Source organism: Pseudophryne corroboree, unplaced genomic scaffold (genome assembly GCF_028390025.1).
Source record: "Pseudophryne corroboree isolate aPseCor3 unplaced genomic scaffold, aPseCor3.hap2 scaffold_578, whole genome shotgun sequence".
In the NCBI taxonomy this organism is placed as follows: Eukaryota; Metazoa; Chordata; class Amphibia; order Anura; family Myobatrachidae; genus Pseudophryne; species Pseudophryne corroboree.
Window position 1 is genome coordinate 121,996 of NW_026970177.1, and position 22,535 is coordinate 144,530.

Below are 22,535 nucleotides of genomic sequence, written 5' to 3' on the forward strand. Positions count from 1 at the left end.
ATATGATTCTCTCACCATTGAAAGAATGGTGGAGGATTATATGAGTGACCGCATCCAAGTAGGCACGTCAGACAGTCCGTACGTATACTGGCAGGAAAAAGAGGCAATTTGCGGCCCTTGCACAAACTGGCTTTATTCTACCTAAGTTGCCCTCCCACAAGTGTGTACTCCGAAAGAGTGTTTAGTGCCGCCGCTCACCTTGTCAGCAATCGGCGTACGAGGTTACTTCCAGAAAATGTGGAGAAGATGATGTTCATTAAAATGAATTATAATCAATTGCTCCATGGAGACATTGACCAGCAGCAATTGCCTCCACAAAGTACACAGGGAGCTGACATGGTGGATTCCAGTGGGGACGAATTGATAATCTGTGAGGAGGGGGATGTACACGGTGATGAATCGGAGGATGATGATGAGGTGGACATCTTGCCTCTGTAGAGCCAGTTTGTGCAAGGAGAGATTAATTGCTTCTTTTTTGGTGGGGGTCCAAACCAACCCGTCATTTCAGTCACAGTCGTGTGGCAGACCCTGTCACTGAAATGATGGGTTGGTTAAAGTGTGCATGTCCTGTTTATACAACATAAGGGTGGGTGGGAGGGCCCAAGGACAATTCCATCTTGCACCTCTTTTTTCTTTCATTTTTCTTTGCGTCATGTGCTGTTTGGGGAGTGTTTTTTGGAAGGGCCATCCTGCGTGACACTGCAGTGCCACTCCTAGATGGGCCAGGTGTTTGTGTCGGCCACTTGGGTCGCTGAGCTTAGTCACACAGCTACCTCATTGCGCCTCTTTTTTTCTTTGCATCATGTGCTGTTTGGGGAGTGTTTTTTGGAAGGGCCATCCTGCGTGACACTGCAGTGACACTCCTAGATGGGCCAGGTGTTTGTGTCGGCCACTTGGGTCGCTGAGCTTAGTCACACAGCTACCTCATTGCGCCTCTTTTTTTCTTTGCGTCATGTGCTGTTTGGGGAGTGTTTTTTGGAAGGGCCATCCTGCGTGACACTGCAGTGCCACTCCTAGATGGGCCAGGTGTTTGTGTCGGCCACTTGGGTCGCTGAGCTTAGTCACACAGCTACCTCATTGCGCCTCTTTTTTTCTTTGCGTCATGTGCTGTTTGGGGAGTGTTTTTGGAAGGGCCATCCTGCGTGACACTGCAGTGCCACTCCTAGATGGGCCAGGTGTTTGTGTCGGCCACTTGGGTCGCTGAGCTTAGTCACACAGCTACCTCATTGCGCCTCTTTTTTTCTTTGCGTCATGTGCTGTTTGGGGAGTGTTTTTTGGAAGGGCCATCCTGCGTGACACTGCAGTGCCACTCCTAGATGGGCCAGGTGTTTGTGTCGGCCACTTGGGTCGCTGAGCTTAGTCATCCAGCGACCTCGGTGCAAATTTTAGGACTAAAAATAATATTGTGAGGTGTGAGGTGTTAAGAATAGACTGAAAATGAGTGGAAATTATGGTTATTGAGGTTAATAATACTTTGGGATCAAAATGACTCCCAAATTCTATGATTTAAGCTGTTTTTTAGGGTTTTTTGAAAAAAACACCCGAATCCAAAACACACCCGAATCCGACAAAAAAAATTCGGTGAGGTTTAGCCAAAACGCGTTCGAACCCAAAACACGGCCGCGGAACCGAACCCAAAACCAAAACACAAAACCCGAAAAATTTCCGGTGCACATCTCTAGTGGCCATGCCCTGTCACTGTGCAGGAGCCAGCACCGCTCACACACTAGTCCCCGGTGCAGCCCCCAACCCCCGAGACACCCGGAGCAACAAAATGTAGATTCAGGCCACCAGGCCACGCCCCTACCTATGAAACCATGCCTCCTTTTTACCATTGCGCTGCTTATCTGCGCGCACTGCATTACAATCTCCCTCGCCACCTCTCTGGGTGTCACCAGTGATAGTGACACCTCTGCCATGCTTGTAGCAGCTGGTCCTAAGATCTACGCCTCAAGCCCTGAGTGTTTGCCCTTGTGACTTGTTGATCATCATAGCAAAGCAGATGCTTACAGAAAACTGCAGGGGCTTAGATTGAAAATAAAAAAAAATGATGGGTATAAGGTAGAGAGGAGCGGGTTCGGTTCTCCGAGAACCGAATTCCCCATGAACTCCACGTGGTTTACACTGGTCCGAGGCAGGCTCGGTTGTTCCCGCCTGACTCGGAAAACCTGAACAAGGGAAAATGTCATCATCCCGCTGTCGGATTCTCGCGAGATTCGGATTCCATATAAAGAGCTGCGCGTTGCCGCCATTTTTACTCGTGCATTGAAGAGAGAGCGGAGAGGACGTGGCTATGTTCTCTCAGTGGAAATCTCAATATCAGTGCTCAGTATCAGTGGATACTTATTGCTGCTCAGTAATACTAGTAGTGTGTCTCTCCTGCTCAGTGTCAGTTCTCAGTAGTATCCTCATCAGTGCTCAGTATCACTGCTCATTGTCTTGTGCTGCATTGTTGTGCTCAGCATACTACAGTACATTACTAATAGTCCAGTGCTGCATCTTGCTGCTCAGTGTCAGTTCTAGTATCCTCATCAGTGCTCACTATCACTGCTCATTGCATTGTGGTGTTCTGTATACTACAGTAACATAGTAATATAGTAACATATAGTAACATAGTTTTTGAGGTTGAATAGAGGCAAATTGCCCATCGTGTTCAACCTGTTTTAAGTTGTGATGATTCTACATACTTGCTGAATAATGTTTTATGACAAGTTAGCTACTACAACTCATGTTACCCCCGGATTAACCATGTTGATATTTTAAGTATTATAACCTTGGATAGCTTTTTCATTCAGAAATGTATCCATTCCTTTTTTAAATCCAATTACAGAGTCCGCCATTACCACCTTCCCTGGCAGGGAATTCCACATCCTGATTGCCCTAACAGTGAAGATCATAGTATCTCACCTGGCAGGTAAGTAGGAGTTGGGCCAGAGCTGTGGAGGATTGCTGCTCGGGCACCCCCTGTCAAGTGAAGGAGATCCAACTGAGGCAGCACAAGGGAACTCTCGAAAGAAGAACAAGGCTAGAGGAAGATCTGAGACAAAGAAATCTGACTTTTACCAGAGCTGACCAGAGGAAAGCACAAACACAGTCCCCCACTACCACAAATAATGCAGTCGAGTTTCCCACATTTGGGGAAATCACAGGGGTCAGCATACCCAGAATGCAATGAATGAACCTCACCCTGGGAGAACAATCTTCATGACCATGGTATCGCCTATGCAAAATAAGTATGATTTGGGATAGGGCTGGGGAGGGCCGCTGCTCAGGCACATCTCTGTCAAGTATAGGAGATTCAACTGAGGCAGCACAAGGGAACTCTCATCTGGGGACAACAACTGCAGGGAGAACACATATTTTCAGATGAACATGGGAGGGCAGAAGGCTGCCTAATACTGAAGCACCCCCAAACAACAAACCAAATGCAACAACTAGTACAAGCATTCCTGGGGGAAGTTCTGCAGAAGACGGATTTGCATACGGTGATGTCATCCAAGCAGTGGGCCAAAGTTGGCTGGAACCCTCATCTGCATATGAAAAGAGAAAAGGGGTATGCAGGGCATGGCGGCCTTTTGCGGCGCTTGGATGACCCTTAGTTCGCATTAAACCCCTTCACCCTCCTACGGTGTGGGGCTCATGTTGACAATGCCCCAGCCCCTGAAGCATTCAAGCTGATTTCTTACAGCAGCTTGGCACTGTAACAGCTCCAGAGCTGCTCTGTAAGGCAAGTAAAAGGGTGTGTAGTTTGCATTGTGCATTGGAAGGCACAAAGTAAGCAGACAGGAGGAGAAGTCAGGATAGTACACAAGGGTATAAAAGGGAGGGGCTCAAGAAAAAAGAAGTGGAAACAGACAGCAAACTAGGCTGGAGAGAGACCTGAGACAAAGAGATCTGAATTATATGATAGCCGACCAGGGGAAACACAAATTATGCAGTCAAGTTTCCCACATTTGGGGAAATCGCAGGGGCAGCACACCCAGAGTGCAATGGGTGAGCCTTGCCCTGGGAGAAGCACCTTCATGATCATAGTATCTCACCTGGCAGGTAAGTAGGAGTTGGGCTAGAGCTGGGGAGGGTCGCTGCTCGGGCACCCCCCTGTCAAGTGAAGGAGATCCAACTGAGGCAGCACAAGAGAACTCTCGAAAGAAGAACAAGGCTAGAGGAAGATCTGAAACAAAGAAATCTGACTTTTACCAGAGCTGACCAGAGGAAAACACAAACACAGTCCCCCACTACCACAAATAATGCAGTCGAGTTACCCACATTTGGGGAAATCACAGGGGTCAGCATACCCAGAATGCAATGAATGAACCTCACCCTGGGAGAATAATCTTCATGACCATGGTATCTCCTATGCAAAATAAGTATGATTTGGGATAGGGCTGGGGAGGGCCACTGCTCAGGCACATCTCTGTCAAGTAAAGGAGATTCAACTGAGGCAGCACAAGGGAACTCTCATCTGGGGACAACAACTGCAGGGAGAACACATATTTTCAGATGAACATGGGAGGGCAGAAGGCTGCCTAATACTGAAGCACCCCCAAACAACAAACCAAATGCAACAACTAGTGCAAGCATTCCTGGGGGAAGGCCTGCCGCAGATGGATTTGCATATGGTGATGTCATCCAAGCAGTGGGTCAAAGTTGGCTTCAACCCTCGTCTGCATATGAAAAGAGAAAAGGGGCGTGCAGGGCATGGCGGCCTTTAGCGGCGCTTGGATGACCCTTAGTTTGCATTAAACACCCCCACCCTCCTTCGGTGTTGGTCTCATGTTGGCCATGCCCCAGCCCCTGAAGCATTCAAGCTGATTTCTTGCAGCAGCTTGGCACTGTAACAGCTCCAGAGCTGCTCTGTAAGGCAAGTAAAAGGGTGTGGGCACTGCAGCACTACCTGTAGTTTGCATTGTGCATTGGTAGGCACAAAGTAAGCAGAGAGGAGGAGAAGTCAGGATAGTGCACAAGGGTATAAAAGGGAGGGGCTCAAGAAAAAAGAAGTGGAAACAGACAGCAAACTAGGCTGTAGAGAGACCCGAGACAAAGAAATCTGAATTATACGAGAGCCGACCAGGGGAAACACAAATTCTGCAGTCAAGTTTCCCACATTTGGGGAAATCGCAGGGGCAGCACACCCAGAGTGCAATGGGTGAGCCTTGCCCTGGGAGAAGCACCTTCATGATCATAGTATCTCACCAGGCAGGTAAGTAGGAGTTGGGCTAGAGCTGGGGAGGGTCGCTGCTCGGGCACATCCCTGTCAAGTGAAGTAGATCCAACTGAGGCAGCACAAGGGAACTCTCGAAAGAAGAACAAGGCTAGAGGAAGATCTGAGACAAAGAAATCTGACTTTTACCAGAGCTGACCAGAGGAAAGCACAAACACAGTCCCCCACTACAACAAATAATGCAGTCGAGTTTCCCACATTTGGGGAAATCACAGGGGTCAGCATACCCAGAATGCAATGAATGAACCTCACCCTGGGAGAACAATCTTCATGACCATGGTATCTCCTATGCAAAATAAGTATGATTTGGGATAGGGCTGGGGAGGGCCGCTGCTCAGGCACATCTCTGTCAAGTAAAGGAGATTCAACTGAGGCAGCACAAGGGAACTCTCATCTGGGGACAACAACTGCAGGGAGAACACATATTTTCAGATGAACATGGGAGGGCAGAAGGCTGCCTAATACTGAAGCACCCCCAAACAACAAACCAAATGCAACAACTAGTGCAAGCATTCCTGGGGGAAGGCCTGCAGCAGATGGATTTGCATATGGTGATGTCATCCAAGCAGTGGGTCAAAGTTGGCTTCAACCCTCGTCTGCATATGAAAAGAGAAAAGGGGCGTGCAGGGCATGGCGGCCTTTTGCGGTGCTTGGATGACCCCTAGTTCGCATTAAACACCTCCACCCTCCTTCGGTGTGGGGCTCATGTTGGCTATGCCCCAGCCCCTGAAGCATTCAAGCTGATTTCTTGCAGCAGCTGGGCACTGTAACAGCTCCAGAGCTGCTCTGTAAGGCAAGTAAAAGGGTGTGGGCCCTGCAGCACTACCTGTAGTTTGCATTGTGCATTGGAAGGCACAAAGTAAGCAGACGGGAGAAGTCAGGATAGTGCCCAATGGCATAGAAGGGAGCAGCTCAAGAAAAGAGAAGTGGAAACAGACAGCAAACTAGGCTGGAGAGAGACCTGAGACAAAGAGATCTGAATTATACGAGAGCCGACCAGGGGAAACACAAATTATGCAGTCAAGTTTCCCACATTTGGGGAAATCGCAGGAGCAGCACACCCAGAGTGCAATGGGTGAGCCTTGCCCTGGGAGAAGCACCTTCATGATCATAGTATCTCACCTGGCAGGTAAGTAGGATTTGGGCTAGAGCTGGGGAGGGTCGCTGCACGGGTACCCCCCTGTCAAGTGAAGGAGATCCAACTGAGGCAGCACAAGGGAACTCTCGAAAGAAGAACAAGGCTAGAGGAAGATCCGAGACAAAGAAATCTGACTTTTACCAGAGCTGACCAGAGGAAAGCACAAACACAGTCCCCCACTACCACAAATAATGCAGTCGAGTTTCCCACATTTGGGGAAATCACAGGGGTCAGCATACCCAGAATGCAATGAATGAACCTCACCCTGGGAAAACAATCTTCATGACCATGGTATCGCCTATGCAAAATAAGTATGATTTGGGATAGGGCTGGGGAGGGCCGCTGCTCAGGCACATCTCTGTCAAGTAAAGGAGATTCAACTGAGGCAGCACAAGGGAACTCTCATCTGGGGACAACAACTGCAGGGAGAACACATATTTTCAGATGAACATGGGAGGGCAGAAGGCTGCCTAATACTGAAGCACCCCCAAACAACAAACCAAATGCAACAACTAGTGCAAGCATTCCTGGGGGAAGGCCTGCAGCAGATGGATTTGCATATGGTGATGTCATCCAAGCAGTGGGTCAAAGTTGGCTTCAACCCTCATCTGCATGTGAAAAGAGAAAAGGGGCGTGCAGGGCATGGCGGCCTTTTGCGGCGCTTGGATGACCCCTAGTTCGCATTAAACATCTCCACCCTCCTTCGGTGTGGGGCTCATGTTGGCTATGCCTCAGCCCCTGAATCATTCAAGCTGATTTCTTGCAGTAGCTGGGCTCTGTAACAGCTCCAGAGCTGCTCTGTACGGCAAGTAAAAGGGTGTGGGACCTGCAGCACTACCTGTAGTTTGCATTGTGCATTGGAAGGCACAAAGTAAGCAGACGGGAGAAGTAAGGATAGTGCGCAAGGGTATAGAAGGGAGCGGCTCAAGAAAAGAGAAGTGGAAACAGACAGCAAACTAGGCTGGAGAGAGACCTGAGACAAAGAGATCTGAATTATACGAGAACCGACCAGGGGAAACACAAATTATGCAGTCAAGTTTCCCACATTTGGGGAAATCGCAGGAGCAGCACACCCAGAGTGCAATGGGTGAGCCTTGCCCTGGGAGAAGCACCTTCATGATCATAGTATCTCACCTGGCAGGTAAGTAGGAGTTGGGCTAGAGCTGGGGAGGGTCGCTGCTCGGGTACCCCCCTGTCAAGTGAAGGAGATCCAACTGGGGCAGCACAAGGGAACTCTCGGAAGAAGAACAAGGCTAGAGGAAGATCTGAGACAAAGAAATCTGACTTTTACCAGAGCTGACCAGAGGAAAGCACAAACACAGTCCCCCACTACCACAAATAATGCAGTCGAGTTTCCCACATTTGGGGAAATCACAGGGGTCAGCATACCCAGAATGCAATGAATGAACCTCACCCTGGGAGAACAATCTTCATGACCATGGTATCTCCTATGCAAAATAAGTATGATTTGGGATAGGGCTGGGGAGGGCCGCTGCTCAGGCACATCTCTGTCAAGTAAAGGAGAGATGGTCTGCCAGATTACATAATGCATACCAGAGCCATAACTAGACTTTTTGGTGCCCTGTGACAGAGAATTATATGCCCCCCCCCCCTCCCCATTTTTGCAATATGGACAAAAGGTGCATGCCTTGTGGGGAAGGGGCATAACAAGATTGGTCTCAGAGAAAGCACATGAGATATGAAGATATATCTAGTATACTTGACACTCAATGGTTTGTGGTATTGCCGGGGTGCCCTCCTTAAATGCATATACAGTCACACATGGCATGTTTGTGCAAATGGCATATCAGCAGTCAGCACTAACTGGTGACATGCCATTTGTACAAGTAAGCCATGTGTGACTAATATATAAACATGCTTTACTAAATAACACCTCAAACTATCATACCCAGGATTCAAACCTATAACCTGTTGAATTCTAATCAAACACCCTACCCATTGAGCTACTTGATCCTGCATCTTTTCTAACCTCCAAAAACAGATTCAGTTGCATTTTCCAGCGTGTTTTGTTTGCGCCTTTGCAAATGTCTTACATCGACAAACTTATTTAGTACTATTTTGCAAATAGGGTTACATTGTCGCAACATTGTGTTCCCTAATTGCTTGATTTTTTAAATGCAACAATTGATAAAGACACCTGATAAATGCTCTGTGGAGTCTTATTTTGTGTTTTGTGTTTAGTCTTTAGATCTGAATTTGAATGTACTTGTGAACTAACTTAATTTCCTACTTCTAAATTCATTCCTAAATTCACTACTTACATGAATCCTGTAGTTGGGCATTTTGGGACTTCGATTGTGGGCATTGTTTTGTGTCCAGACCAGCAGCAGGTGGTGTGCATTTGCTGGAAAGGCATCGAAGACCTCCGATATGCTGCATCTCCTGATGTGTGTCTCCCTCAAGTGGCTGTCAGCAAATGCCTGCTAGACACCCCATTCCAAGCTGATTGTGACATAATGGAACATGCATCATAGAACAGGCATGCTAAAACATGGGTCTTCAACCTGCGACCCTCCAGCTGCTGTGGAACTACACATCCCAGCATGCCCTGCCTCAGTTTTAGCATACCTTAATAGCAAAACTGTGGCAGGGCATGCTGGGATGTGTAGTTTCACAGCAGCTGGAGGGCCACAGGATGAAGACCCATGTGCTAGAGCCAAGCCGCAGGTACATTGAATGCTAGCAAGCTGAATATTTAAATCCTTTTTGTTCCGCAGCATTCCAATGCGGAAGATTCCATGGAACCAGAGATCCTTCCATTGAGAAGGACATGCTGCCTCGATGACTACACTGTGCAAATTAAATCACGGAGCCAGTTGGCTTGTGGGTGGCTCTGGTGACTGGGTGGTTGGGTGGGTGGTGTGTCGGAAGTGGAGCGCATGCAAATGATTGTGTATCATCCAGCTAGTGAGAGAGAAAACTCATGCAGGAGTGTGCCTGCTTGTCAGTGGGTTATGCACCTTGCCAGACGTTAAATCTACATAGAGCAGCTGGAGGGGACAAGAGCAGGTTTGCAAAATATAGATAGAAGAGCATATATGCTGGCGCATTCTCCATGATTGTGTCAGCTTATGTTTTGGTGCACTGCACTTTCCTCCACTAAGTTTTAGCCATTTTTGTTAAGCTCAAGTGTAGTTGCTTCTCGGCCTTTTGGCTGTGATCTTGTATCGTGGTTGAAGGGTCTGCTGGAGGGAGGGATTGTTTTCTTCATTGGCGAAAGACCAAAGATATTCCAGGATGGAAGGCTTGGGAACACTATCTGTTTTTCAGTTGTGGAAGAGCACAGAGGTCGGATTGGACTACATTCTATAGTAAAGGATATCTTTCTATTTATTGACCCTCCCCTTATATGTGTCTGTGTTACAATAAAGCTTCGGTTTTGTGAATCCCTCACCCTCTTACACTCCACACCCATAGCCTTATTAACTGTTGTATTATTGTATAGTTTAAATGTATAGTGCAGTTCATGATTTATAGTGTAGACTGGCCTGTGCTGTAGTTCTTGAACTGTACTATACCGTCAGCATTTGTATTGTGTTTTGGCTGTGCTGCAACACTGTATTTATGTGTGCAATGTTTATGTATGTTTTTTTTTATGTCAATAAAGACTGCTTTTTCAAGCCAATATCTGAAAACAATCAATGTTTATCTTTGATGGCAATAAAAGTGGTATGATATTTGATGCTTTTGAAATCCAATATCTGATATGTCCCCTATCTGGGAACCATATATTAAATGGCTTTTCAGAAAAGGGAGATGGGAGAAGAGCTTTCAGTACTTGTAGGACCGATGCACATAAAGAAGCAAAAAAACATACATAAACATTACACACATAAGTACCGCGTTGCGGCACAGCCAAAACACAATAGAAATGCTGACGGTATAGTACAGTTCAAGAACTACAGCACAGGCCAGCCTACACTATAAATCATGAACTGCACTATACATTTAAACTGTACAATAATACAACAGTTAATAAGGCTATGGGTGTGGAGTGTAAGAGGGTGAGGGAATCACAAGCCCGAAGCTTTATTGAAAGACTGACACATATAAGGGGAGGATTAATAAATAGAAAGACATCCTTTACTATAGAATGTAGTCCAATCCGGTATTTCAACTCTTCCACAATTGAAAAACGGATAGTGTTCCCAAGCCTTCCATCCTGGAATATCTTTGGTCTTTCGCCAATGAAGAAAGCAATCCCTCCCTCCAGCAGACCCTTCAACCACAATACAAGATCACAGCCAAAAGGCCGAGAAGCAACTACACTTGAGCTTAACAAAAATGGCTAAAACTTAGTGGAGGAAAGTGCAGTGCACCAAAACATAAGCTGACACAATCATGGAGAATGCGCCAGCATATATGCTCTTCTATCTATATTTTGCAAACCTGCTCTTGTCCCCTCCAGCTGCTCTATGTAGATTTAACGTCTGGCAAGGTGCATAACCCACTGACAAGCAGGCACACTCCTGCATGAGTTTTCACTCTCACTAGCTGGATGATACACAATCATTTGCATGTGCTCCACCTCCGACACACCACCCACCCAACCACCCAACCACCCAGTCACCAGAGCCACCCACAAACCAACTGGCTCTGTGATTTAATTTGCACAGTGTAGTCATCCAGGCAGCATGTCCTTCTCAATGGAAGGATATCTGGTTCCATGGAATCTTCCGCATTGGAATGCTGCGGAACAAAAAGGATTTAAATATTCAGCTTGCTAGCATTCAATGTACCTGCGGCTTGGCTCTAGCACATGGGTCTTCATCCTGTGGCCCTCCAGCTGCTGTGAAACTACACATCCCAGCATGCCCTGCCACAGTTTTGCTATTAAGGTATGCTAAAACTGAGGCAGGGCATGCTGGGATGTGTAGTTCCACAGCAGCTGGAGGGTCGCAGGTTGAAGACCCATGTTTTAGCATGCCTGTTCTATGATGCATGTTCCGTGATGTCACAATCAGCTTGGAATGGGGTGTCTAGCAGGCATTTGCTGACAGCCACTTGAGGGAGACACACATCAGGAGATGCAGCATATCGGAGGTCTTCGATGCCTTTCCAGCAAATGCACACCACCTGCTGCTGGTCTGGACACAAAACAATGCCCACAATCGAAGTCCCAAAATGCCCAACTACAGGATTCATGTAAGTAGTGAATTTAGGAATGAATTTAGAAGTAGGAAATTAAGTTAGTTCACAAGTACATTCAAATTCAGATCTAAAGTCTAGGTAGGCCTCACGTCCTGGCAGCCGCCAGCATTTAAAAATGCCTTGATTAGAGGTACGGAATTAAATGTAGATAAGAAGTAGACACAAAATAAGACTCCGCAGAGCAGTTATCAGGTGTTTTTATCAATTGTTGCATTTAAAAAATCAAGCAATTAGGGAACACAATGTTGCAACAATGTAACCCTATTTGCAAAATAGTACTAAATAAGTTTGTCGATGTAAGACATTTGCAAAGGCGCATCCAAAACACGCTGGAAAATGCAACTGAATCTGTTTTTGGAGGCTAGAATAGGAAATGTGCATCGGTCCTACAAGTACTGAAAGCTCTTCTCCCATCTCCCTTTTCTGAAAAGCCATTTAATATATGGTTCCCAGATAGGGGACATATCAGATATTGCCTTTCAAAAGCAGCAAATATCATACCACTTCTATTGCCATCAAAGATAAACATTGATTGTTTTCAGATATTGGATTGAAAAAGCAGTCTTTATTGACATAAAGAAGCAAAAAAACATACATAAACATTACACACATAAGTACTGTGTTGCAGCACAGCCAAAACACAATACAAATGCTGTCGGTATAGTACAGTTCAAGAACTACAGCACAGGCCAGCCTACACTATAAATCATGAACTGCACTATACATTTAAACAATACAATAGTTAATAAGGCTATGGGTGTGGAGTGTAAGAGGGTGACGGAATCACAAGCCCAAAGCTTTATTGAAAGACAGACACATATAAAGGGAGGATTAATAAATACAAAGATACCCTTTACTATAGAATGTAGTCCAATCCGGTCTTTCAACTCTTCCACAACTGAAAAACGGATAGTGTTCCCAAGCCTTCCATCCTGGAATATCTTCAGTCTCTCGCCAATGAAGAAAACAATCCCTCCAGCAGACTCTTCAACCACGATACAATATCACAGCCAAAAGAGCGAGAAGCAACTACACTTGCGTTTAAACAAAATGGCTAAAACTTAGTGGAGGAAAGTGCAGTGCACCAAAACATAAGCTGACACAATCATGGAGAATGCGCCAGCATATATGCTCTTCTGTCTATATTTTCCAAACCTGCTCTTGTCCCCTCCAGTTGCTCCATGTAGATTTGACGTCTGGCAAGGTGCATAACTCACTGACAAGCAGGCACACTCCTGCATGAGTTTTCTCTCTCACTAGCTGGATGATACACATTCATTTGCATGTGCTCCACCTCCGACACACCGCCCACCCAACCACCCAGTCACCAGAGCCACCCACAAGCCAACTGGCTCCGTGATTTAATTTGCACAGTGCAGTCATCCAGGCAGCATGTCCTTCTCAATGGAATAATCTCTGGTTCCATGGAATCTTCCGCATTGGAATGCTGCGGAACGAAAAGGATTTAAACATTCAGCTTGCTAGCATTCAATGTACCTGCGGTTTGGTTCTAGCACATGGGTCTTCATCCTTTGGCCCTCCAGCTGCTGTGAAACTACACATCCCAGCATGCCCTGCCACAGTTTTGCTATTAAGGTATGCTAAAACTGAGGCAGGGCATGCTGGGATATGTAGTTCCACAGCAGCTGGAGGGTCGCAGGTTGAAGACCCATGTTCTAGCATGCCTGTTCTATGATGCATGTTCCGTGATGTCACAATCAGCTTGGAATGGGGTGTCTAGCATGCATTTGCTGACAGCCACTTGAGGCAGATACACATCAGGAGATGCAGCATATCGGAGGTCTTCGATGCCTTTCCAGCAAATGCACACCACCAGCTGCTGGTCTGGACACAAAACAATGCCCACAATTGAAGGCTCAAAATGCCCAACTACAGGATTAATGTAAGTAGTGAATTTAGGAATGAATTTAGAAGTAGGAAATTAAGTTAGTTCACAAGTACATTCAAATTCAGATCTAAAGACTAGGTAGGCCTCACGTCCTGGCAGCGCCCAGCATTTAAAAATGCCTTGATTATAGGTAGGGAATTAAATGTAGATAAGAAGTAGACACAAAAGAAGACTCCACAGAGCAATTATCAGGTGTCTTTATCAATTTTTGCATTTAAAAAATCAAGCAATTAGGGAACACAATGTTGCGACAATGTAACCCTATTTGCAAAATAGTACTAAATAAGTTTGTCGATGTAAGACATTTGCAAAGGCGCAAACAAAACACGCTGGAAAATGCAACTGAATCTGTTTTTGGAGGTTAGAATAGATGCAGGATCAATTATCTCAATGGGTAGGGTGTTTGATTAGAATTTAACAGGTTATAGGTTTGAATCCTGGGTATGATAGTTTGAGGTGTTATTTAATAAAGTATGTTTATATATTAGTCACATATGGCTTACTTGTACAAATGGCATGTCACCAGTTAGTGCTGACTGCTGATATGCCATTTACACAAACATGCCATGTGTGACTGTATAAACATTTAAGGAGGGCACCCCGGCAATACCACAAACCATTGAGTGTCAAGTATACTAGATATATCTTCATATCTCATGTGCTTTCTCTGAGACCAATCTTGTTATGCCCCTTCCCCACAAGGCATGCGCCTTTTGTCCATATTGCAAAAATGGGGGGGAGGGCATATAATTCTCTGTCACAGGGCACCAAAAAGTCTAGTTATGGCTCTGGTATGCATTATGTAATCTGGCAGACCATCTCTCCAACACTGGCTGGTTGGAATAGAAATCCGGTTATCTATGTGAGCAAATGACCATCAACGATTTACTCTCAAACACTAAAAAATGGACAAAAATGGTCCCCTAAACAAATTGGTTAAATTTTGGGTTTAACCAATTTGTGTAATGACCATTTTTGACCACTTTTCTAGTGTTTGGGAGCAAATGGTTAATTGACATTTGCTCCTATACATTACCAGATTTTCATTCCATCCATCCAGACTGGATAGATAGCCTGACAGATAATTGTGTAGTGTACGCCCAGGATAACTGTTAGTCATGCTTTATTTTATGACGGCACATAAATGGGTTGGCAGATCCAGGGCAAGCACTGCCCACTCATGCATAGTTGTCAACTGATGTGAAGTTCCAGGGGGCAATCTCAGTTATAAAGAGAAGTATCTGGAAATTGTCCCTAGTTAAAAAAAAAAAAATTTGATCAACTCCATTTATTTAGTATGATATCCCAGGTGATAGGATGCCGGCAGTCAGAACAACATACTTTATTAAATAACACATCTCAAACTACCATACCCAGGATTCAAACCTATAACCTGTTGAATTCTAATCAAACACCCTACCTATTGAGCTATTTGATCCTGCATACAAATTGTGAACATTATATGAAGCTATTGGTACTTTGCAAAAAAAAAAGAATCAGCATTACAACGCAGCAGATCCATGCAGTTTGCAGCCACACACTACATGTATCTGCTCAGCCACAATGCTTATTATTTCTTCACAAAGTACAAGGTGAACTCCAAACAGAATTCTCTAGCTTAGAATTATACCTTTCTTTGCCAAACCTAGAAGTCGGGCCCCCCACCCTGGGATCCCCCAGAGGGAGGCCTGCACCGTCATGCGGCAGGCTTGTCCGTTTTGGAAGCAGGCTGATGGGCAGCCCAGGATTGCTTCAGTCTGGGCTTGGCAGGTCTGGAAACATGAGCTTGCTTTGGGTATGCCTGACCTTGGGTACGCTTTACCTGGAGGATGAAAGGGCCAAGAAAAGTACTTTTAGCCTTCTGCGTGGTAGGAGTAATACTAGGTAGGCAAGCTGTTTTAGCAGTAGCCAGATCAGCTACAATCTTATTGAGGTCTTCTCCAAAAGGAGATTCAACTGAGGCAGCACAAGGGAACTCTCATCTGGGGACAACAACTGCAGGGAGAACACATATTTTCAGATGAACATGGTAGGGCAGAAGGCTGCCTAATACTGAAGCACTCCCAAACAACAAATCAAATGCAACTTACTTGACAGAGATGTGCCTGAGCAACGGCCCTCCCCAGCCCTATCCCAAATCATACTTATTTTGCATAGGAGATACCATGGTCATGAAGATTGTTCTCCCAGGGTGAGGTTCATTCATTGCATTCTGGGTATGCTGACCCCTGTGATTTCCCCAAATGTGGGAAACTCGACTGCATTATTTGTGGTAGTGGGGGACTGTGTTTGTGCTTTCCTCTGGTCTGCTCTGGTAAAAGTCAGATTTCTTTGTCTCAGATCTTCCTCTAGCCTTGTTCTTCTTTCGAGAGTTCCCTTGTGCTGCCTCAGTTGGATCTCCTTCACTTGACAGGGGGGTGCCCGAGCAGCGACCCTCCCCAGCTCTAGCCCAACTCCTACTTACCTGCCAGGTGAGATACTATGATCATGAAGTTGCTTCTCCCAGGCCAAGGCTCACCCATTGCACTCTGGGTGTGCTGCCCCTGCGATTTCCCCAAATGTGGGAAACTTGACAGCATAATTTGAGTTTTCCCTGGTCGGCTCTCATGTAATTCAGATCTCTTTGTCTCTGGTCTCTCTCCAGCCTAGTTTGCTGTCTGGTTCCACTTCTTTTTTCTTGAGCCCCTCCCTTCTATACCCTTGTGCACTATCCTGACTTCTCCTCCCGTCTGCTTACTTTGTGCCTCCCAATGCACAATGCAAACTACGGGTAGTGCTGCAGGGCCCACACCCTTTTACTTGCTTTACAGAGCAGCTCTGGAGCTGTTACAGTGCCCAGCTGCTGCAAGAAATCAGCTTGAATGCTTCAGGGGCTGGGGAATGGCCAACATGAGCCCCACACCAAAGGAGGGTGGGGGTGCTTAATGCGAACTAGGGGTCATCCAAGCACCACAAAAGGCCTCCATGCCCTGCACGCCCCTTTTCTCTTTTCATATGCAGACGAGGGTTGAAGCCAACTTTGACCCACTGCTTGGATGACATCACCATATTCAAATCCATCTGCTGCAGGCCATCCCCCAGGAATGCTTGCACTAGTTGTTGCATTTGGTTTGTTGTTTGGGGGTGCTTCAGTATTAGGCAGCCTTCTGCCACCCCATGTTCATCTGAAAATATGTGTTCTCCCTGCAGTTGTTGTCCCCAGATGAGAGTTCCCTTGTGCTGCCTCAGTTGAATCTCCTTTACTTGACAGAGATGTGCCTGAGCAGCGGCCCTCCCCAGCCCTATCCCAAATCATACTTATTTTGCATAGGAGATACTATTGTCATGAAGATTGTTCTCCCAGGGTGAGGTTCATTCATTGCATTCTGGGTATGCTGACCCCTGTGATTTCCCCAAATGTGGGAAACTCGACTGCATTATTTGTGGTAGTGGTGGACTGTGTTTGTGCTTTCCTCTGGTCAGCTCTGGTAAAAGTCAGATTTCTTTGTCTCAGATCTTCCTCTAGCCTTGTTCTTCTTTTGAGAGTTCCCTTGTGCTGCCTCAGTTGGATCTCCTTCACTTGACAGGTAGTGCCCGAGCAGCGACCCTCCCCAGCTCTAGCCCAACTCCTACTAACCTGCCAGGTGAGATACTATGATCATGAAGGTGCTTCTCCCAGGGCAAGGCTCACCCATTGCACTCTGGGTGTGCTGCCCCTTGCGATTTCCCCAAATGTGGGAAACTTGACTGCATAATTTGTGTTTCCCCTGGACGGCTCTCGTATAATTCAGATCTCTTTGTCTCAGGTCTCTCTCCAGCCTAGTATGCTGTCTGTTTCCACTTCTCTTTTCTTGAGCCCCTCCCTTCTATAACCTTGTGCACTATCCTGACTTCTCCTCCCGTCTGCTTACTTTGTGCCTTCCAATGCACAATGCAAACTACAGGTAGTGCTGCAGGGCCCACACCCTTTTACTTGCCTTACAGAGCAGCTCTGGAGCTGTTACAGTACCCAGCAGCTGCAAGAAATCAGCTTGAATGCTTCAGGGGCTGGGGCATGGCCAACATGAGCCCCACACCGAAGGAGGGTGGGGGTGTTTAATGCGAACTAGGGGTCATCCAAGCGTCGCAAAAGGCCGCCATGCCCTGCATATCCCTTTTCTCTTTTCATAAGCAGACGAGGGTTGAAGCCAACTTTGACCCACTGCTTGGATGACATCACTTGCTGCCTTTCCAATGAAGCAAGTTTAATTTAGTAATAGGTGAAAAACCATCCCTACAAAGGTGTTAATCAGATACTTGGCTTTTTGGACACTTTTCAGAGAACAAATTTGTTAGCATAAAAATAAAGCCAGAAAATGAAGAGCTGTTTAATCACTCAATTGGATTTTTCTGCAAGCATATTTCTTTTTCTCTGCAACCCACTGCTAAGTTGTGCTTCCTAGCTGTTCTTTTATAAAATCACTGAATCAAATCTAACTCTGATTACATCAGAGAAGGCCAGGTACCCTACACCATAAGAGGGGGTTTGAAATTTTGACTTGTCTACTTAAAGATCACCAAAATCTGATAACAAGGTAAACTACGTCCCTGGGTAGGATTGAACCACCAACCTTTTGGTTAATAACCGAACACGCTAACTGATTGCGCCACAGAGACACATTGCAAAAGTATATACTGACAAAGGCTAATAAGCATTCATCTAGAACGTTTCCTAGAAAAACTTTAAAAAGTCAATAATCTGGAGAGTTTTTGTAAGATGTTTCTTCCATCAACCAATGAAGAAACACATTGGTACTTTCCCATGATGAGTGAGTGCTTCAGGATCTCTTGCACTTACACGTGCAGCAGAGTACTGCAATGGAAGCATGCTGGGCCCATAACCCAGAGGTAGGCAGATTGAAACTATCCTCTGCTATATGCATTTTTTTTTGTTAATTAAAGTAATCAAAAACTGGGATTGATATTTTGCTCTTTTATTTTTACTTAAAGTACAATAACTTTTATTATTTTAATTTGTTTTAATAGTATATTGACAGTATTGTTTTCTTTCAAAAATCCACTTAATTTTCTTTACCCTATTATTCAAATGGTAATTGACAAAAACAAACTACATTGTCACCAGAAGAGCAATACAAAATGTACAAGTGATATATTAAAATCATCTTTCCAGCTTGAATTTCAATGATGCATTGGGGCAACGATTTTGTGAGAAACCTCTTCACCCTTAAATAAAGATTTTCTTAATTCCTTACCTGTGTGCTAATTAGATATCACCTTGTTTTCACATTAAACAGACTTCCACATGAGAAAGCAGCAAGGATGCAGTGGCGTTAATGTTTCCTGGTGTCAACCTGTATTATTTCAGTAGATATTGAAATGAGGAGGCATCTTGCTGCCTTTCCAATGAAGCATGTTTAATTTAGTAATAGGTGAAAAACCATCCCTACAAAGGTGTTAATCAGATACTTGGCTTTGTGGACACTTTTCAGAGAACAAATTTGTTAGCATAAAAATAAAGCCAGAAAATGAAGAGCTGTTTAATCACTCAATTGGATTTTTCTGCCAGCATATTTCTTTTTCTCTGCAACCCACTGCTAAATTGTGCTTCCTAGCTGTTTTTTTTTATAAAATCACTTAATCAAATCTAACTCTGATTACATCAGAGTAGGCCAGGTACCCTACACCATAAGAGAGGGTTTGAAATTTTGACTTGTCTACTTAAATATCACCAAAATCTGATCACAAGGTCAATTACGTCCCTGGGTGGGATTGAACCACCAACTTTTTGGTTAATAGCCGTACACACTAACTGATTGCGCTACAGCGACACTTTGCAAAAGTACATACTGACAAAGGCTAATAAGCATTCATCTAGAACGTTTCCTAGAAAAACTTTAAATAGTCAATAATCTGGAGAGTTTTTGTAAGATGTTTCTTCCATCAACCAATGAAGAAACACATTGGTACTTTCCCATGATGAGTGAGTGCTTCAGGATCTCTTGCACTTACATGTGCAGCAGAGTACTGTAATGGAAGCATGCTGGGTCCATAACCCAGAGGTAGGCAGATTGAAATTATCCTCTGCTATATGCATTTTTTTTGTTAATTAAAGTAATCCAAAACTGGGATTGATATTTTTGCTCTTTTTATTTTACTTAAAGTACAATAACTTTTACCTTTTTAATTTGTTTTAATAGTATATAGACAGTATTGTTTTCTTTCAAAAATCCACTTAATTTTCTTTACCCGATTATTAAAATGGTAATTGACAAAAACAAACTACATTGTCACCAGAAGAGCAATACAAAATGTACAAGTGATATATTAAAATCATCTTTCCAGCTTGAATTTCAATGATGCATTGGGGCAACGATTTTGTGAGAAACCTCTTCACCCTTAAATAAAGATTTTCTTAATTCCTTACCTGTGTGCTAATTAGATATCACCTTGTTTTCACATTAAACAGACTTCCACATGAGAAAGCAGCAAGGATGCAGTGGCTTTAATGTTTCCTGGTGTCAACCTGTATTATTTCAGTAGATATTGAAATGAGGATGCATCTTGCTGCCTTTCCAATGAAGCACGTTTAATTTAGTAATAGGTGAAAAACCATCCCTACAAAGGTGTTAATCAGATACTTGGCTTTGTGGACACTTTTCAGAGAACAAATTTGTTAGCATAAAAATAAAGCCAGAAAATGAAGAGCCTCTTTAATCACTCAGTTGGATTTTTCTGCCAGCATATTTCTTTTTCTCTGCAACCCACTTCTAAATTGTGCTTCCTAGCTATTTTTTATAAAATCACTTAATCAAATCTAACTCTGATTACATCAGAGTAGGCCAGGTACCCTACACCATAAGAGGGGGTTTTAAATTTTGACTTGTCTACTTAAAGATCACCAAAATCTGATAACAAGGTCAATTACATCCCTGGGTGGGATTGAACCACCAACCCTTTGGTTAATAACCAAACACACTAACCGATTGCACCACAGAGACACTTTGCAAAAGTCCATACTGACAAAGGCTAATAAGCATTCATCTAGAACGTTTCCTAGAAAAACTTTAAAAAGTCAATAATCTGGAGAGTTTTTGTAAGATGTTTCTTCCATTAACCAACGAAGAAACACATTGGTACTTTCCCATGATGAGTGAGTGCTTCAGGATCTCTTGCACTTACATGTGCAGCAGAGTACTGTAATGAAAGCATGCTAGGTCCATAACCCAGAGGTAGGCAGATTGAAACTATCCTCTGCTATATGCATTTTTTTTTTGTTAATTAAAGTAATCCAAAACTGGGATTGATATTTTTGCTCTTTTATTTTTACTTAAAGTACAATAACTTTTACCATTTTAATTTGTTTTAATAGTATATTGACAGTATTGTTTTCTTTCAAAAATCCACTTAATTTTCTTTACCCGATTATTAAAATGGTAATTGACAAAAACAAACTACATTGTCACCAGAAGAGCAATACAAAATGTACAAGTGATATATTAAAATCATCTTTCCAGCTTGAATTTCAATGATGCATTGGGGCAACGATTTTGTGAGAAACATCTTCACCCTTAAATAAAGATTTTCTTAATTCCTTACCTGTGTGCTAATTAGATATCACCTTGTTTTCACATTAAACAGACTTCCACATGAGAAAGCAGCAAGGATGCAGTGGCGTTAATGTTTCCTGGTGTCAACCTGTATTATTTCAGTAGATATTGAAATGAGGATGCATCTTGCTGCCTTTCCAATGAAGTAAGTTTAATTTAGTAATAGGTGAAAAACCATCCCTACAAAGATGTTAATCAGATACTTGGCTTTGTGGACACTTTTCAGAGAACACATTTGTTAGCATAAAAATAAAGCCAGAAAATGAAGAGCTGTTTAATCACTCAATTGGATTTTTTTGCCAGCATATTTCTTTTTCTCTGCAAACCACTGCTAAATTGTGCTTCCTAGCTGTTTTTATAAAATCACAGAATCAAATCTAACTCTGATTACATCAGAGAAGGCCAGGTACCCTACACCATAACAGGGGTTTTCGAAATTTTGACTTGTCTACTTAAAGATCACCAAAATCTGATAACAAGGTCAATTACATCCCTGGGTGGGATTGAACCACCAACCTTTTGGTTAATAGCCGTACACACTAACTGATTGCACCTCAGCGACACTTTGCAAAAGTACATACTGACAAAGGCTAATAAGCATTCATCTAGAACGTTTCCTAGAAAAACTTTAAATAGTCAATAATCTGGAGAGTTTTTGTAAGATGTTTCTTCCATCAACCAATGAAGAAACACATTGGTACTTTCCCATAATGAGTGAGTGCTTCAGGATCTCTTGCACTTACATGTGCAGCAGAGTACTGTAATGGAAGCATGCTGGGTCCATAACCCAGAGGTAGGCAGATTGAAACTATCCTCTGCTATATGCATTTTTTTTTTGTTAATTAAAGTAATCCAAAACTGGGATTGATATTTTTGCTCTTTTATTTTTACTTAAAGTACAATAACTTTTACCATTTTAATTTGTTTTAATAGAATATTGACAGTATTGTTTTCTTTAAAAAATCCACTTAATTTTCTTTACCCGATTATTAAAATGGTAATTGACAAAAACAAACTACATTGTCACCAGAAGAGCAATACAAAATGTTCAAGTGATATATTAAAATCATCTTTCCAGCTTGGATTTCAATGATGCATTGGGGCAACGATTTTGTGAGAAACATCTTCACCCTTAAATAAAGATTTTCTTAATTCCTTACCTGTGTGCTAATTAGATATCACCTTGTTTTCACATTAAACAGACTTCCACATGAGAAAAAAGCAAAGATGCAGTGGCGTTAATGTTTCCTGGTGTCAACCTGTATTATTTCCGTAGATATTGAAATGAGGATGCATCTTGCTGTCTTTCCAATGAAGCAAGTTTAATTTAGTAATAGGTGAAAAACCATCCCTACAAAGATGTTAATCAGATACTTGGCTTTGTGGACACTTTTCAGAGAACAAATTTGTTATCATAAAAATAAAGCCAGAAAATGAAGAGCTGTTTAATCACTCAATTTGATTTTTCTGCCAGCATTTTTCTTTTTCTCTCCAACCCACTGCTAAATT

The 22,535-nt window shown here is 43.7% G+C and overlaps 12 non-coding genes and 1 pseudogene across 12 annotated transcripts; 4 read left to right on the forward strand and 9 right to left on the reverse strand.

Moving 5' to 3' along the window:
* Window positions 1-3,073: 3,073 nt before the first annotated feature.
* LOC135034135 (U1 spliceosomal RNA) lies at window positions 3,074-3,237 on the reverse strand. Its single transcript, XR_010229414.1, has one exon. It is a non-coding gene; the product is annotated as a U1 spliceosomal RNA (small nuclear RNA).
* A 676-nt stretch (window positions 3,238-3,913) lies between these two features.
* LOC135034031 (U1 spliceosomal RNA) lies at window positions 3,914-4,055 on the reverse strand (annotated as a pseudogene).
* Window positions 4,056-4,207: 152 nt separating this feature from the next.
* On the reverse strand, window positions 4,208-4,371 carry LOC135033971 (U1 spliceosomal RNA). Its single transcript, XR_010229279.1, has one exon. It is a non-coding gene; the product is annotated as a U1 spliceosomal RNA (small nuclear RNA).
* Window positions 4,372-5,045: 674 nt separating this feature from the next.
* On the reverse strand, window positions 5,046-5,208 carry LOC135034069 (U1 spliceosomal RNA). Its single transcript, XR_010229358.1, has one exon. It is a non-coding gene; the product is annotated as a U1 spliceosomal RNA (small nuclear RNA).
* Window positions 5,209-5,360: 152 nt separating this feature from the next.
* On the reverse strand, window positions 5,361-5,524 carry LOC135034125 (U1 spliceosomal RNA). The gene has a single exon (XR_010229404.1). It is a non-coding gene; the product is annotated as a U1 spliceosomal RNA (small nuclear RNA).
* A 671-nt stretch (window positions 5,525-6,195) lies between these two features.
* Window positions 6,196-6,358, reverse strand: LOC135034020 (U1 spliceosomal RNA). The gene has a single exon (XR_010229327.1). It is a non-coding gene; the product is annotated as a U1 spliceosomal RNA (small nuclear RNA).
* A 152-nt stretch (window positions 6,359-6,510) lies between these two features.
* LOC135033949 (U1 spliceosomal RNA) lies at window positions 6,511-6,674 on the reverse strand. The gene has a single exon (XR_010229259.1). It is a non-coding gene; the product is annotated as a U1 spliceosomal RNA (small nuclear RNA).
* A 671-nt stretch (window positions 6,675-7,345) lies between these two features.
* On the reverse strand, window positions 7,346-7,508 carry LOC135033996 (U1 spliceosomal RNA). The gene has a single exon (XR_010229303.1). It is a non-coding gene; the product is annotated as a U1 spliceosomal RNA (small nuclear RNA).
* Window positions 7,509-7,660: 152 nt separating this feature from the next.
* Window positions 7,661-7,824, reverse strand: LOC135033955 (U1 spliceosomal RNA). The gene has a single exon (XR_010229264.1). It is a non-coding gene; the product is annotated as a U1 spliceosomal RNA (small nuclear RNA).
* A 7,756-nt stretch (window positions 7,825-15,580) lies between these two features.
* Window positions 15,581-15,744, forward strand: LOC135033967 (U1 spliceosomal RNA). The gene has a single exon (XR_010229275.1). It is a non-coding gene; the product is annotated as a U1 spliceosomal RNA (small nuclear RNA).
* Window positions 15,745-15,896: 152 nt separating this feature from the next.
* LOC135034088 (U1 spliceosomal RNA) lies at window positions 15,897-16,059 on the forward strand. Its single transcript, XR_010229370.1, has one exon. It is a non-coding gene; the product is annotated as a U1 spliceosomal RNA (small nuclear RNA).
* A 674-nt stretch (window positions 16,060-16,733) lies between these two features.
* Window positions 16,734-16,897, forward strand: LOC135033953 (U1 spliceosomal RNA). The gene has a single exon (XR_010229262.1). It is a non-coding gene; the product is annotated as a U1 spliceosomal RNA (small nuclear RNA).
* A 151-nt stretch (window positions 16,898-17,048) lies between these two features.
* LOC135033998 (U1 spliceosomal RNA) lies at window positions 17,049-17,212 on the forward strand. Its single transcript, XR_010229305.1, has one exon. It is a non-coding gene; the product is annotated as a U1 spliceosomal RNA (small nuclear RNA).
* Window positions 17,213-22,535: the final 5,323 nt, after the last annotated feature.